Source organism: Durio zibethinus, chromosome 4 (assembly GCF_047325235.1).
Source record: "Durio zibethinus cultivar Kanyao isolate XHJ-2024 chromosome 4, ASM4732523v1, whole genome shotgun sequence".
Lineage (NCBI taxonomy): Eukaryota > Viridiplantae > Streptophyta > Magnoliopsida > Malvales > Malvaceae > Durio > Durio zibethinus.
The window spans coordinates 28131408-28149361 of NC_143165.1; positions in this window are offsets into that span (position 1 = coordinate 28131408).

Here is a 17954-nt window from a genome sequence, read left to right on the forward strand (position 1 = left end):
GGGGCTTAGACATGGAATGAACTCCCTATGCCTAAGCCAACCCATTAAACATGCGTGCGGGAGCTCAACCGGCCAGAGAGGCAGAATGTGCAAGTCAGGGATCGACCGGGTCCCCCCTGCGTGCTATCGATCCTACTACCGCAACCCTTGATTTGGTCTGATCTTAGACTAGGAATGAACTCTGTATGCTTAGAGTGGGGATGAACTCCGTATGTCTAAGTCAACCCACGAAATGAACGTGTGGACGCTCAGCCGACCAGAGAGGCAGGATGCGCAAGCCAGGGATTGAACAGGTGGTAGGTGTGTTCAAGCACATCTTTATATTTCTATCATGCCAATGCCATTTTTATGGCTTGTAAATTCATACAATGGTCCCCTAAGCCTTCATGTGAAGTTTCGTGGCAAGACGACCTATTTTCTATTTTTCATGATTTTTGAAACTTTTTTGGGTTTGAGATTTTTTAAAATATTTTTAGAAAGCGTTTTGTTCCCAAATTTGGTAGAGGTGATCCTTGTATTTTTGTTGGCATGCACAAAAACATTCAGCTAAAAACTTGAAGTGGAGAGGATTTTGTGACCGTTTGAAAAAAGTGTCCCCATTTCAGACACTTTAATGGCTACTGGCAGCAAACCTATAAAATCTCAAATGCTCTTTAAGGGAGTGTGAGTTCTCGAGGTTTGATGAGGGATAGGGGGCCAATATAAGGGCCAAGTACCAGCACCCATCACACATCATGTGCACACACCCCCCGGCCCCCCCAATCATCGGAACCCCTAATGCCTCCTGTTAGGCTCTCCGGCGATGCTCCAGCAATGGTGCCCCGAGCGAAAAATATGTGGTACCAGCACATGCCTGAGCCCAGCATGTGCACCGTGGCTCAAACTCTTAGATGGGGAATGAACTCTGTATGCTTATACATGGAATGAATTCTGTATGCCTAAGCCAACCCACGGAACGAACGTGCGGGCGCTCAACCGACAAGAGAGGCAGAATGTGCAAGTCGGGGATCGGCTCGGTCCTCCTCTGCGTGCTGCCGGTCCCGTTGCCACAACCCTCATTTCGGTTGGGGCTTAGACATGAATGAACTCCCTATGCCTAAGCCAACCCACGAAACGGGCGTGCGGGCACTCAGCTGACCGGAGAGGCAGAATGCGCAAGCTGGGGATCAGCCCAGTTCCCCCTACGTGCTACCGATCTTACTGTCGCAACCCTCGATCCGATCCTATCTTAAACTGGGAATGAACTCCGTATGCTTAGACGGGGGATGAACTCTGTATGCCTAAGTCAACCCACGGAACGAGCGTACGGGCGCACAGCCGGTTGGAGAGGCTGGTCAAAGAGGTAGAATGCATAAGCCAAGGATCAGGCAGGTCCCCCCTATGTACTGTTGGTCCAGCTGCCACAACCCTCAGTCCGACTAGGGCTTAGACATGGAATGAACTCCCTATGCCTAAGCAAACCCACGAAATGGGCGTGCGGGTGCTCAGCCGACCGGAGGGGCAGAATGCGTAAGTCAGGGATCGACTCGGTCCCCCTACGTGCTGTCGATCCTACTGCCGCAACCCTCGGCTTAGATTGGGGATGAACTCCGTATGCCTAAGCCAACCCATAAAATGAGCGTGCAGACGCTCAGCCGACCAGAGAAACAGGATGCGCCAGTCGGGGATCAAACATGTGGTAGGTGGGTTGAACCACATCTTCATATTTCTGCCATGCCAATGCCATTTTTATGGCTTTTAAATTCATACAATGGTCCCCTAAGCCTTCATGTGAAGTTTCGTGGCAAGACGACCCGTTTTCTATTTGTCACGATTTTTGAAACTTTTTGCGGTTCAGGATTTTTTAAAATTTTTTTAGAAAGATTTGTCACCAAATTTGGTAGAGGTAATCCTTGTATTTTTTTTGGCATGCAAAAAAAAATTCAGCTCAAAACTCGAAGTGGAGAAGATTTTGTGACCATTTGAAAAAAGTGTCCCCATTTCTGACACTTTAATGGCTACTGGCAGCAAACCTATAAAATCTCAAATGCTCTTTAAGGGAGTTTGAGTTCTCAAGGTTTGATGAGGGATAGGGGGCCAATATAAGGGCCAATATAAGGGCCAAGTACCAGCACCCATCGTACATCATGTCTGCACACCCCCCCAGCCCCCCAATTGTTGGAACCCCCAATGCCGCCGGTTAGGCTCTCCAACGATGCTCTGGCGATGGTGCCTCGAGCAAAATAAAATGCGGCACCAGCACATGCCCGAGCCTAGCATGTGCACCATGGCTAAAACTCTTAGACTGGGAATGAACTCCGTATGCTCAGACATGGAATGAACTCCTTATGCCTAAGCCAACCCACAAAACAGGTGTGCGGGCGCTTAGCCGACCAGAGAGGCAGAATGCGCAAGCCAGGGATCGGCCCGGTCCCCCTGCGTGCTGTAGATCCTACTGTCGCAACCCTCTGTCCGATCCGATCTTAGACTGGGAATAAACTCCGTATGCTTAGACTGGGGATGAACTCTGTATGCCTAAGTCAACCCACAAAACGAGCGTGTGGACACTCAGCCGACCAGAGAGGCAGGATACGCAAGCCGGGGATAGAACGGGTGGTAGGTGGGTTTAAGAACATCTTCATATTTTGTGCCATTCCAATGTCTTTTTTATGACTTGTAAATTCATACAATGGTCCCCTACACCTTCATGTGAAGTTTCGTGGCAAGACGACCCATTTTCTATTTTTCACGATTTTTGAAACTTTTTGTAGTTTGGGATTTTTTAAAATTTTTTTAGAAAGAGTTTTGTCCCCAAATTTGGTAGAGGTGATCCTTAGATTTTTATTGGCATGCACAAAAAAATTTAGCTAAAAACACGAAGTGGAGAAGATTTTGTGACCGTTTGAAAAAAGTGTCCCAATTTCAGACACTTTAATGGCTACTGGCAGCAAACCTATAAAATCTCCAGAGGGGCCTGCCGGAGAGGCATAATGCACAAGCCAGGGATTAGCCTGGTTCCCCTCTGCGTGCTGCCAATCTCGCTACCGATCCTGCTGCCACAACCCTCGGCCCTGCTGGGGCTTAGACATGGAATGAACTCCGTATGCCTAAGCCAACCCACGAAACAAGCGTGCGGGTGCTCAACCGACCAGAGAGGCAGAATGCACAAGCCGGGGATCGACTCGATCCCCACTGCGTGCTACCGATCGTGTTACTGGTCCTACTACCATAACCCTCGATCCAGCCCGATCTTAGATTGGGAATGAACTCCATATGCTTAGACATGGAATGAACTCCGTATGCCTAAGCCAACCCACAAAACGAGTGTACGGGCGCTCAGCCGGCCTGAGAGGCAGAATGCGCAAGCCAGAGACCGACGTTGTCCCCCCTACATGCTGTCGATCCTACTGCTGTAACCCTCGGTCTGGTCTGATCTTAGATTGGGAATGAACTCCGTATGCCTAAGTCAACCCACGAAATGAGCATTCGGACGCTGAACCAACCGGAGAGGCATAATGCTCGGTCCCCCTCTGTGTGCTGCCAGTCCCGCTGCCACAACCCTTGGTTCGACTAGGGCTTAGACATGGAATGAACTCCCTATGCCTAAGTCTACCCCTGAAACGGGCGTGCGGGTGCTCAGCCGACTGGAGAGGCAAAATGCGCAAGCCGGGGATCGACCCGGTCCCCCCTGCGTGCTGCTACAACCCTCAGTCCAATCCAATCTTAGATTGGGAATGAACACCATATGCTTAGACTGAGGATGAACTTCGTATGCCTAAGTCAACCCAAGAAACAAGCCTACGGGCACTCAGCCAACCAGAGAGGCATAATGCACAAGCCGAGGATCAACCCGATCCCCTTCTGCATGCTACCGATCCTGCTACCAGTCCTGCTGCTACAACCCTCGGTCCGACTGGGGCTTAGACATGGAATGAACTCCGTATGCCTAAAGCAACCCATGAAGCGAGCGTGCGGGTGCTCAGCCGGCCGGAGAGGTAGAATGCATAAGCCGGGGATCGACCCGGTCCCCCCTTGCGTGCTGTCGATCCTGTTGTCGCAACCCTCAGTCTGGTCTGATCTTAGACTAGGAATGAACTTCGTATGCCTAAGTCAAACCACGAAACGAGCGTACGGGCACTAAGTCGGCTGGAGAGGCATAATGCATAAGCCTCGGGATTGGCCCGATCCTTTTCTGCGTGCTGTCGATCCCGCTGCCGCAACCCTCGGTCTGACTGGGGCTTAGATATGGAATGAACTCCCTATGCCTAAGCCAACCCATGAAACGGGCATACGGGTGCTCAGCCGATCGGAGAGGCAGAATGCGCAAGCTGAGGATTGGCCCGATCCTCCTCTGCATGCTGCTAGTCCCGTTGCCACAACCCTCGGTTCAGCTGGGGCTTAGACATGGAATGAACTCCCTATGCCTAAGCTAACCCATGAAACAAACGTACGGGTGCTCAGCAGGCCGGAGAGGAAAATGTACAAGTCGGGGATTGACCCGGTCCCCCCTATGTGCTGTCGATCCTACTGCTAGTCTTGCTATCGTAACCCTCGGTCCAATCTGATCTTAGACTGGGAATGAACTCTGTATGCCTAAGCCAACCCACGAAATGAGTGTGCGGGCGCTCAGCCAGCCAGAGAGGTAGAATGCGTAGGTCGGGGATCGGCCCGGTCCCTCTCTGCGTGCTGCCGGTCCCGTTGCCACAACCCTCTATCCGGCTGGGGCTTAGACATGGAATAAACTCCCTATGCCTAAGCCAAGCCACGAAATGGGCGTGCGGGCACTCAACCGGCTGGAGAGGCTGAATGCACATGCCGGGGATCAGCCCGATCCCCCCTGCGTGCTGTCGATCCTGCTGTCGCAACCTCGGTCTGGTCCGATCTTAGGCTGGGAATTAACTCCATATGCTTAGACTTGGGATGAACTCCATATGCCTAAGTCAACCCACGAAAAGAGCGTGCGGGTGCTCAACCGACCGGAGAGGCGACCGGAGAGGCATAATGCGTAAGCTGAGGATCAGCCCGATCCCTTTCTGTGTGCTATCGATCGCGTTGCCGGTCCTGCTGCCACAACCCTCGGTCCGACTGGGGCTTAGATATGGAATGAACTCCGTATGCCTAAGCCAACCCATGAAACTAGCGTGCGGGCACTCAGCCGGTCGGAGAGGCAGAATGCACAAGACAGGGATCAACCTGGTCCCCCCTGCGTGACGTCGATCCTGCTGTCGCAACCTTTGGTTCAGTTTGATCTTAGACTGGGAATGAACTCTGTATGCCTAAGTCAACCCATGAAATGAGCGTGCGGGTGCTGAGCCAGTCAGAGAGGCATAATGCGTAAGCCGGGGATCAACCCGATCCCTCTCTACATGCTGCCCGACCCGCTGCCACAACCCTCGATCCGACTGGGGCTTAGACATGGAATGAACTCCCTATGCCTAAGCCAACCCACGAAACAGGCATGTGGGCGCTCAGTCGGCCGGAGAGGTAGAATGCGCAAATCGGGGATCGACCTGGTCCCCCATACGTGCTGTCGATCTTGCTACCGTAACCCTCGGTCCGGTTAGATCTTAGACTGGGAATGAACTCCGTATGCTTAGATTGGGGATGAACTCTGTATGCCTAAGTCAAGCCACAAAATGAGCGTACGGGTGCTCAGTCGGTTGGATAGCCAGAATGCATAAGCAGGGATCGACCTGGTCCCCCCCTGTGTGCTACTAATCCTGCTGCTGGTCCTACTATCGCAACCCTCGATCCGATCCAATCTTAGACATGGAATGAACTCCGTATGCTTAGACATGGAATGAACTCCGTATGCCTAAGCCAACCCACGAAACGAGCGTGCGGGCACTCAGTCGACCAAAGATGTAGAATGCGTAAGCTAAGGACCGGCCCGATCCCCCTGCGTGCTATCGATCCTGCTATCGTAACCCTCGGTCTGATCCGATCTTAGACTGGAAATGTACTCCGCATGCCTAAGTCAACCCACGAAACGACGGTTCGGTCATTGAGCCGGTCGGAGAGGCATAATGTGCAAGCCGAGGATCGGCCCGATCCCTCTCTACGTGCTGTCGGTCCCGTTGCCACAACCCTCGGTCCAGCTGGGGCTTAGACATGGAATGAACTCCCTATGCCTAAGCCAACCCACGAAACGGGCGTGTGGATGCTCAGTCGACCAGAGAGGTAGAATACGCAAGTCAGGGATCGACCCAGTCCCCCATGCGTGCTACCGATCCGACTACCGTAACCCTCGGTCTGGTTCAATCTTAGACTGGGAATGAACTCCGTATGCTTAGACTGGGATGAACTCCGTATGCATAAGTCAACCCACGAAATGAGCTGAAGGGTGCTCAGCCGACCAGAGAGGCCAGTCAGAAAGGCATAAGGGCAAGCCGAAGATCAGTTTGATCCCCCTCTGTGTGCTGCCGATCCCGCTACTGATCCTGCTGCCACAACCCTCGATCTGGTTGGGGCTTAGACATGGATTGAACTCCGTATGCCTAAGCCAACCCATGAAATGAGCTTGTGGGTGCTTAGCCGACCAGAGAGGTAGAATGCGTAAAACAGGGATCGGCTCGGTCCCCCCTACATGCTGCTGCTAGTCCTACTGTCGATCCTGCTACTGGTCCCACTATCGCAACCCTCTCTCCGGTTCGATCTTAGACTGGGAATGAACTCCATATGCTTAGACATGGAATGAACTCTGTATGCCTAAGCCAACACACGAGACGAGCGTACGGGCGGTCAGTCGGTTGGAGAGGTAGAATGCGTAAGTCGGGGACTGGCCCGTCCCCCCCTGTATGCTGTCATCCTGCTACCACAACCCTTGATCCAATCTGATCTTAGACTGGGAATGAACTTCGTATGCCTAAGTCAACCCACGAAACGAGCGTGTGGGCGCTGAGCCGACCGGAGAGGCATAATGCACAAGTCAGGGATCGGCCCGATCCTCCTTTATGTGCTACTGGTCCCGCTACCACAACCCTTGGTCCAGCTGGGGCTTAGACATGGAATGAACTCCCTATGCCTAAGCCAAACCATGAAATGGGCGTACGGGCGCTTAGCCGACCGAAGAGCCAGAATGCGCAAGTCGAGGATCGACCCGGTCCTCCCTGCATGCTATTGATCCCGCTGCCGTAACCCTCAGTCCGGTCTGATCTTAGATTCAGAATGAATTTTGTATGCTTAGACTGGGGATGAACTCCATATGCCTAAGTCAACCCACGAAACGAGCGTACAGACGCTCAGCCGGCCAGAGAGGTAAGATGCGCAAGCCGTGGATCGAACGGGTGGTAGGTGGGTTCAAGCACATCTTCATATTTCTACCATGCCAATTTTATTTTTATGGCTTGTAAATTCATACAATGGTCCCCTACGCCTTCATGTGAAGTTTCGTGGCAAGATGAACCGTTTTCTATTTTTCACGATTTTCAAAACTTTTTGTGGTTCGGGATTTTTTTAAATTTTTTTGAAAGAGTTTTGTCCCCAAATTTGGTAGAGGTGATCCTTGTATTTTGTTTGGCATGCACAAAAAAATTCAGCTAAAAACTCGAAGTGGAGAAGATTTTGTGTATGTTTGAAAAAAGTGTCCCCATTTCAGACACTTTAATGGCTACTAGCAGCAAACCTATGAAATCTCAAATGCTCTTTAAGGGGGTGTAAGTTCTTAAGGTTTGATGAGGGATAGGGAGCCAATATAAGGGCCAAGTACCAGCACCCTTCGCACATCATGTGCGCACACCCCCCGGCCCCCCCAATCACCGGAACCTCTAATGCCACCAGTTAGGCTCTCTGATGATGCTCCGACGATGGTGACCCGAGCGAAAAAAATGCGGCACCAGCACATGCCCGAGCCCAGCATGTGCACCGTGGCTCAAACTCTTAGACTGGGAATGAACTCTGTATGCTTAGACATGGAATCAACTTCGTATGCCTAAGCCAACCCACGAAACGAGCGTGCGGGCTCTCAGTCGGGCGGAGAGGCAGAATGCGCAAGCCGGGGATGGCACGATCCCCCTCTACGTGTTGTCGGTCCTGTTGCCACAACCCTTAGTCCGGTTGGGGCTTAGACATGGAATGAACTCCTTATGCCTAAGCCAACCCATGAAACGGGTGTGCGGGTGCTCAGCCTGCCAGAAAGGTAGAATGCATAAATTGGGGATCGGCCCGGTTCCCCCTGCATGCTGTCGATCCTGGTTTGTAACCCTCGGTCTGGTCTGATCTTAGACTAGGAATGAACTCCGTATGCCTAAGTCAACCCACGAAACGAGAGTGCGGGTGCTGAGCCGGTCAGAGAGGTATAATGCACAAGCCGGGGATCGGCCCGATCCTCTTCTGCATGCTGTCAGTCCCACTGTGTGCTGTCGATCCTACTGCTGGTCTTGCTACCATAACCCTCGGTCCGATCTGATCTTAGACTAGGAATGAACTCCGTATGCCTAAGCCAACCCATGAAACGGGCGTGCGGGAGCTCAGTCGGCCAGAGAGGCAGAATGCACAAACCGGGGATTGGCCTGATCCCTCCTGCGTGCTGCCAATCCTGCTTTGCAACCCTCGGTCCGGTCTGATCTTAGACTAGGAATGAACTCTGTATACTTAGATTGGGGATGAACTCCGTATGCCTAAGTCAACCCATGAAACGAGCATGCGAACGTTCAACCGACTAGAGAGGCAGGATGCGCAAGCCGGGGATCAAACGGGTGGTATGTGGGTTCAACCACATCTTCATATTTCTACCATGCAAATGCCATTTTTATGGCTTGCAAATTCGTACAATGGTCCCCTACGCCTTCATGTGAAGTTTCGTGGCAAGACGACCCGTTTTCTATTGTTCACGATTTTCAAAACTTTTTACAGTTCGAGATTTTTTAAAATTTTTTTAGAAAGAGTTTGTCCCCAAATTTGGTAGAGCTGATCCTTGTATTTTTGTTGGCATGCACAAAAAAATTCACCTAAAAACTTAAAGTGGAGAAGATTTTGTGATCGTTTGAAAAAAGTGTTCCCATTTCAGACACTTTAATGGCTACTGGTAGCAAACCTATAAAATCTCAAATGCTCTTTAAGGGGGTGTTAGTTCTCGAGGTTTGATGAGGGATAGGGGGCCAATATAAGGGCCAAGTACCAGCACCCATCGCACATCATGTGCACACCCCCCTCGGCCCCCGCAATCGTCGGAACCCCCAATGCCACCGGTTAGGCTCTCCGACCATGCTTCGACGATGGTTACCCGGGCAAAAAAAATATGGCACTAACACATGCCCGAGCCTAGGATTTGCACTGTGGCTCAAACTCTTAGACTGGGAATGAACTCCGTATGCTTAGACATGGAATGAAATCCACATGCCTAAGCCAACCCATGCAATGAGCGTATGGGTGCTCAGCCGGCTGGAGAGGCAGAAAGCGCAAGTCGAGGATAGGCCTAGTCCCCTTCTGCATGTTGTCGATCCCACTACCGTAACCCTTGGTCCGGCTGGGGCTTAGACATGGAATGAACTCCCTATGCCTAAGCCAACCCACGAAACAGGCATGTGGGCGCTCAGTCGGTCGGAGAGGCAGAATGCGCAAGCCAGGGATCAGCCCGGTCCCCCCTACGTGCTGTCGATCCTACAGTCGCAACCCTCGGTCCGATTTGATCTTAGACTAGGAATGAACCCCGTATGCTTAGACCGGGGATGAACTCCGTATGCCTAACTCAACCCACGAAATGAGCATACGGGCGCTCAGTCGACCGGAGAGGCAGACCAGAGAGGCGTAATGCGTAAGCTGGGGATCAACCCGGTCCCCCTCTGCGTGCTACCGATCCCACTGCCGATCCGGCTCCCACAACCCTTGCTCCGACTGGGGCTTAGACATGGAATGAACTCCGTACGGCCGCTCAGTCGGTCGGAGAGGTAGAATGCGCAAGTTGGGGTTCGGCCCAGTCCCCCCTTGCGTGCTGTCGATCTTGCTACTGGTCCTGCTGTCGCAAACCTCGATCCGATCTAATCTTAGACTGGGAATAAAATTCGTATGCTTAGACATGGAATGAACTCTGTATGCCTAACCCAACACACGGAACGAGCGTACAGGGGCTCAGTCGGGCAGAAAGGCAGAATGCGTAAGCCGGGGACCAGTCTGATCCCCCTTGCGTGCTGTCGATTCTACTACCGTAATGCTCGGTCCAGTCCGATCTTAGACTGGCAATGAACTCCGCATGCCTTAGTCAACCCACAAAACCAGCATTCGGGCACAGAGCCGATCGGAGAGGCATAATGCACAAGTCGAGGATTGACCCGATCCTCCTCTACGTGCTGTTGATCTCACTACCACAACCCTCGGTCCAGCTGGGGCTTAGACATGAAATAAACTCCCTATGCCTAAGCCAACCCACGAAACGGCAATGAACTCCATATGCCTAAGTCAACCCATGAAACAAGCGTTCGGGTGCTAAGCCGGCTGGAGAGGCATAATGCACAAGTCGGGGATCGACCGGGTCCCCTTTTGCATGCTGTCGATCCCGCTGCCACAACCCTCGGTCTGGCTGGGGTTTAGACATGAAATGAACTCCCTATGCATAAGCCAACCCACGAAACAGGCGTACGGGTACTCAACCGACCAGAGAGGTAGAATGCGTAAGCCGGGCATCGATCCGATCCCCCCTGCGTGCTATCGATCCTACTGCTGCAACCCTCGATCCGATCCGATCTTAGACTGGGAATGAACTCCGTATGCTTAGATTGGGGATGAACTCCGTATGCCTAAGTCAACCCACGAAACGAGCATGCGAGCGCTCAGCCAGTTGGAGAGGCCGATCAGAGAGGCATAATGCACAAGCTGGGGATCAACCCAGCCCCCCTCTGCATGCTATCGATTCCACTGTCGGTCCTGCTACCACAACCCTCGATCCGATTGGGGCTTAGACATGGAATGAACTCCGTATGCCTAAGCCAACCCACGAAACGAATGTGCAGACGCTCAGCTGGTCGAAGAGGCAGAATGTGCAAGTCGGGGATTAGCCCGGTCCCTCTTGTATGCTATCCATCCTGCTACTAGTCCTACTATTGCAACCCTCGGTCTGGTCTGATCTTAGACTTGGAATGAACTCCGTATGCTTAGACATGGAATGAACTCCGTATGCTTAAGCCAACCCACAAAACGAGCGTACGGGCGCTCAGTCGGTCAGAGAGGTAGAATGCATAAGCTGGGGACCAGTCCAATCCCCCCTGTGTACTGTCGATCCTACTACCACAACCCTCGGTTCGGTCTGATCTTAGATTGGGAATGAACTCCATATGCCTAAGTCAACCCACGAAATGAGCGTATGGGCACTGAGCCAATCGGAGAGGCATAATGCGCAAGTAAGGGATCAGCCTGGTCCCCCTCTGCGTGTGTCGGTCCCGCTGCCATAACCCTAGCTCCAGCTAGGTCTTAGACATGGAATGAACTCCCTATGCCTAAGCCAACCCATGAAACAGGCGTACAGGCACTTAACAGATCGGAGAGACAAAATTCACAAGTCGGGGACCGGTCCGGTCCCCCCTGCGTGCTATGGATCCTGCTGTCGTAACCCTCTGTCCGGTCCGATCTTAGACTGGGAATGAACTCCATTTGCTTAGACTGGGGATGAACTCCGTATACCTAAGTCAACCCACAAAACGAGCGTGTGGACGCTCAGTCGATCGAGAGGTAGGATGCGCAAGCCGGGGATCGAACGAGTGGTAGGTGGGTTCAAGCACATCTTCATATTTCTGTCCTACCAATGCCATTTTAATGGCTTGTAAATTCATACAATGGTCCCCTATGCCTTCATGTGAAGTTTCGTGGTAAGACGACCCGTTTTCTATTTTTCATGATTTTTGAAACTTTTTGCGGTTTGGGATTTTTTAAGAATTTTTTAGAAAGAGTTTGGTCCCTAAATTTGGTAGAGGTGATCCTTGTATTTTTGTTGGCATGCACAAAAAAATTCAGCTAAAAGATCAAAGTGGAGAAGATTTTATGACAGTTTGAAAAAAGTGTCCCCATTTCAGACACTTTAATGGCTACTGGAAGCAAACCTATAAAATCTCAAATACTCTTTAAGGGGGTGTGAGTTCTCAAGGTTTGATGAGGGATAGGGGGCCAATATAAGGGCCAAGTAGCAGCCATCGCACATCATGTGCGCGCACCCCTCCGCCCCCCCAATCGTCGGAACCACCAATGCCGTCGGTTAGGCTCTCTGGCGATGCTCTGATGATGGTGCCTCGGGTGAAAAAAATGTGGCACCAGCACATGCCCAAGCCCAGCATGTGCACCGTGGCTCAAAATCTTAGACTAGGAATGAACTCCGTATGCCTAAGCCAACAAACGAATCGAGCGTGCAGGCTCTCAGCCAGTTGAAAGGCAGAATACGTAAGCCGAGGATCGGCCTGATCCCCCCTGCGTGTTGCTGATCTTGCTGCTGGTCCTACTACCGCAACCCTCAGTTCCGTTCGATCTTAGACTGGGAATGAACTCCGTATGCTTAGACTGGGGATGAACTCCGTATGCTTAGACTGGGAATGAACTCCGTATGCCTAAGTCAACCCACGAAACGAGCCGAACATCAGCCCAGTCCCCCTCTGCGTGCTATCGATCCCGCTGCCGGTCTTGCTGCCATAACCCTCGATTCGGTTGGGGCCTAGACATGGAATGAACTCCTTATGCCTAAGCCAACCCATGAAACGAGCGTGCGGGCGCTCAGCCGATCGGAGAGGCAGAATGCGTAAGCCGGGGATCGACCCGATCCCCCCTACGTGCTGCTGATCTTGCTGCTGGTCCTACTACCGTAACCCTCAATCCAGTCCAATCTTAGATTGGGAATGAACGCCGTATGCCTAAGCCAACCCACGAAACGAGCATGCGGGCGCTCAGTCGGTCGGAGAGGCAGAATGCGCAAGCCGGGGATTGACCCGATCTCTTCCTTCATGCTGTCGATCCTGCTACCGCAACCCTCAGTCTGGTCTGATCTTAGACTGGGAATCAACTCCGTATGCCTAAGTCAACCCATGAAATGAGTGTCCAGGTGCTGAGCCGGTTGGACAGGCATATTACGCAAGCCAGGGATCTACTCGATCCCCTTCTACATGCTGTCGATCTCGCTGCCACAACCCTCGGTCCTACTGGGGCTTAGACATGGAATGAACTCCATATGCCTAAGCCAACCCACTAAACGGGAGTGCGATTGCTCAGTCAGCTGAAGAGGCCTATCGGAGTGGCAGAATGCGTAAGTCGGGGATCAGCCCAGTCCCCCCTGTGTGCTGCCGATCCTGTTACTGGTCCTACTGTCGTAACTCTCAGTCTGGTCCGATCCTAGATTGGGAATGAACTCCGTATGCTTAGACATGGAATGAACTCCGTATGCCTAAGCCTACCCATGAAACGAACGTACGGGCACTTAGTCGGCGGGAGAGGTATAATGCGTAAGCCGAGGATCGACTCGGTCCCCCTGCGTGCTGTCAATCTTGCTTCCGTAAACCTCGATCCGATCTGATCTTAGACTGGGAATGAACTCCGTATGCTTAGACTGGGGATGAACTCCATATGCCTAAGTAAACCCATGAAACGAGCGTGCAGGCGCTCAGCCGGCCGAAAAAGCATAATGCACAAGTCGAGGATCAGTCGGTCCCCCTCTACGTGCTGCTGATCTCGCTGCCGGTCCTGCTGCCATAACCCTCGGTCCGGTTGGGGCTTAGACATGGAATGAACTCCGTATACCTAAGCTAACCCATGAAACGAGCGTGCGGGTGCTCAGTCAACCGAAGAGGTAGAATGTGCAAGTCGGGGATTGACCCGGTCCCCCCTTTGTGCTACCAATCCTACTGCTGGTCCTGCTACCGCAACTCTCAATCCAGTCTGATCTTAGACTGGGAATGAACTACGTATGCCTAAGCCAACCCATGAAATGAGCATGCAGGTGCTCAGCTGGCCAGAGAGGTAGAATGCGCAAGCTGGGGATCGGCCCGATCCCCCCCTGTGTGCAGTCAATCCTGCTACCGTAACCCTCGGTCCGATCTGATCTTAGACTGGGAATGAACTCTGTATGCCTAAGTCAATGCATGACATGAGCATACAGGCGTTGAGCCAGCTAGAGAGGCATAATGCGCAAGTCGGGGATCGACCCGATCTCCCTCTGCATGCTGCTGGTCCCGCTGCCACAACCCTCAGTCCGGCTAGGGCTTAGACATGGAATGAACTCCCTATGCCTAAGCCAACCCACGAAATGGGCGTGTGGGCGCTCAGTCGGTCGGAGTGGCTGATAGAGAGGCAGAATGTGCAAGCCAGGGATCGGCTTGGTCCCCCTTGCGTCCTACCGATCCTACTGCTGGTCTTACTGTTGCAACCCTCGGTCCGATCCGATCTTAGACTGGGAGTGAACTCCGTATGCCTAACTTAACCCACGAAATGAGCGTTTAGGTGCTGAGCTGGCTGGAGAGGCATATTACGCAAGTCAGGGATCAGCTCGATCCCCCTCTGCGTGCTGTCGGTCTCACTGCCACAACCCTCGGTCCGGTTGGGGCTGAGACATGGAATGAATTTCCTATGCCTAAGCCAACCCATGAAATGGGCGTGTGGGTGCTTCGTCGCCCAGAGAGGCAGAATGTGCAAGCCAGGGATCAGCCCAATCCCTCCTGTGTGCTGATGATCCTACTGTCGTAACCCTCGGTCCGATCTGATCTTAGACTGGGAATTAACTCCGTATGCTCAGACTGGGGATGAACTCCGTATGCCTAAGTCAACCCACGAAACGAGCGTACGGTCGCTCAGCCAGCTGGAGAGGTTGATCTGAGAGGCATAATGCACAAGTCGAGGATCAGCCCGGTCCCCCTCTACGTGCTGTCGATCCTACTGCCGATCCTGCTACCACTACCTTCAGTTCGACTGGGGCTTAGACATGGAATGAACTCTGTATGCCTAAGCCAACCCACAAAACAAGCGTGCGGGTGCTCAGCCAGGCGGAGAGGTAGAATGCACAAGCCGGGGATTGACCCGGTCTCCCCCTGCATGCTGTCAGTCCTACTGTTGATCCTACTGCCGTAACCCTTGGTCCGATCCAATCTTAGACTGGGAATGAACTTCGTATGCTTAGACATGGAATGAACTCCGTATGCATAAGTCAACCCACGAAACAAGCGTACGGGCACTGAGCCGACCGAAGAGGCATAATGCATAAGATGAGGATCGGCCCGATCCCCCTCTGCATGCTGCCAGTCCCACTGCCACAATGCTTGATCTGGCTAGGGCTTAGACATGTAATGAACACCCTATGCCTAAACCAACCCACGAAACGGGCGTGCGGGCGCTCAGCTGGCCGAAAAGGCAGAATGCACAAGCCGGGGATCAGCCCGATCCCCCTGCATACTTCTGATCCTACTGCCGCAACACTTGATTTGATCTGCTCTTAGACTGGGAATGAACTCCGTATGCTTAGACTGGGGATGAACTCCGTATGCCTAAGTCAACCCATGAAACAAGCGTGCGGGTGCCCAGCCGACCGGAGAGACATAATGTGCAAGCCGGGGATTAGCCCGGTCCCTCTCTGCGTGCTATCGATCCCACTGTCGGTCCTGCTACCACAACCCTCGGTCCGGCTAGGGCTTAGACATGGAATGAACTCCGTATGCCTAAGCCAACCCATGAAACGAGCGTGTGGGCACTCAGCTAATCAGAGAGGCAGAATGCACAAGTCAGGGATTGGCTCAATCCCCCCTGCATGCTACCGATCCTGCTACTGGTCCTGCTACGGCAACCCTCGGTCTGATCTGATCTTAGACTGGGAATGAACTCCGTATCCTTAGACATGGAATGAACTTTGTATGACTAAGCCAACCCATGAAACGAACGTGTGGATGCTCAACCAGCCAGAGAGGAAGAATGCGTAAGCCGGGGATCGGCCCGATCCTCTCCTGCGTGCTACCGATCCTGCTGCTGGTCCTACTACCGCAACCCTTGGTTCGGTCTGATCTTAGACTGGGAATGAACAACGTATGCCTAAGCCAACCCATGAAACGAGCGTGCGGGCGCTCAGCTAGCCAGAGAGGCAGAATGCGCAAGCCGGGGACCGGCCCGATCCCCTCCTATGTGCTGTCGATCTTGCTACCGCAACCCTCGGTCCAGTCTAATCTTAGACTGGTAATGAATTCCATTTGCCTAAGTCAACCCATGAAATGAGCGTGCAAGCGCTGAGCCGATCGGAGAGGCATAATGCGCAAGCCGGGGATCAGCCCGATCCCTCTCTGCGTGCTGTCGGTCTCGCTGCCACAACCCTCGATCCGGCTGGGGCTTAGACATGGAATGAACTCCCTATGCCTAAGCCAACCCATGAAATGGGCGTGCGGCCACTCAACCGATCAGAGAGGTAGAATCCGCAGGCCGGGGATCAACCCGATCCCCCCAGCATGCTGCCGATCCTGTTGTCGCAACCCTCAGTCTGGCCCGATCTTAGACTGGGAATGAACTTCGTATGCTTAGACTGGGGATAAACTCTGTATGCCTAAGTCAACCCACGAAACGAGCGTGCGGACGCTCAGCCGACCACAGAGGCAGGATGCGCAAGCTGGGGATCGAACGGGTGGTTAGTGGGTTCAGGCACATCTTCATATTTTTGTCGTACCAATGCCATTTTTATGGCTTGTAAATTCATATAATGGTCCCCTACGCCTTCATGTGAAGTACCAGCACCCACCGCACATCACGTGCGCACACCCCCCAGCCCCCCCAATCGTCGAAACCCCTAATGCCGCCGGTTAGGCTCTCAAGCGATGCTCCGACGATGCTCCAGTGATGGTGCCCTAAACGAAAAAAATGTAGCACCAGCACATGCCCGAGCCCAGCATGTGCACTGTGGCTCAAACTCTTAAACTGGGAATGAACTCCGTATGCCTAGACATGGAATGAACTTCGTATGCCTATGCCAACCCAAGAAACAAGCGCGCGGGTGCTCAGCTGGCCAGAGAGGCCGAATACGCAAGTCGGGGATTGGCCCGGTCCCCCTCTACGTGCTGTCGGTCCCGCTGCCACAACCTTCAGTCCGACTGGGGCTTAGACATGGAATGAACTCCCTATGCCGAAGCCAACCTATGAAACGGGTGTGCGGGCGCTCAGTCAACCGGAAAGGCAGAATGTGTAAGTTGGGGATCGGCCCAATCCCCCATGCATGCTGTCGATCCTGCTGCCACAACCCTCAGTTCGGTTTGATCTTAGACTGGGAATCAACTCCGTATGCTTAGACTAGGGATGAACTCAGTATGCTTAAGTCAACCCATGGAACGAGCGTGCGGGTGCTCAGCCAGCTAGAGAGGTCGATGGAGAGGCAGAATGCGCAAGTCGGGGATCAGCCTGGTCCCCCTACGTCCTGTCGATCCTACTGCTGGTCTTGCTGCCATAACCCTCGGTCCAATCCGATTTTAGACTGGGAATGAACTCTGTATGCCTAATTCAACCCATGAAACAAGCGTTCAGGTGCTGAGCCGACCGGAGAGGCATAATGCACAAGTCAGAGATCAGCTCGGCCCCCCTCTACGTGCTACCGGTATCACTGCCACAACCCTCGGTCCGGCTAGGGCTTAGACATGGAATGAACTCCCTATGCTTAAGCTAACCCATGAAACAAGCGTGTGGGTGCTCAACAGGCCGGAGAGGCAGAATGCGCAAGCCGAGGATCAGCCCGGTCCCCCTGCGTGCTGATGATCCTACGTCGCAACCTTCGGTCCGGTCTGATTTTAGACTGAGAATGAACTTCGTATGCTTAGACTAGGGATGAACCTCGTATGCCTAAGTCAACCCATGAAACGAGCGTGTGGGCACTCAGCCGACTGGAGAGGCTAATCGGAGAGGTATAATGCGCAAGTCAGGGATCAGCCCGGTCCCCCCTTATGTGCTGTCGATCCTGCTGCCACCACCCTCGGTTCGACTGGGGCTTAGACATGGAATGAACTCCGTATGCCTAAGCCAACCTACGAAATGAGTGTGCGGGCACTCAGCCA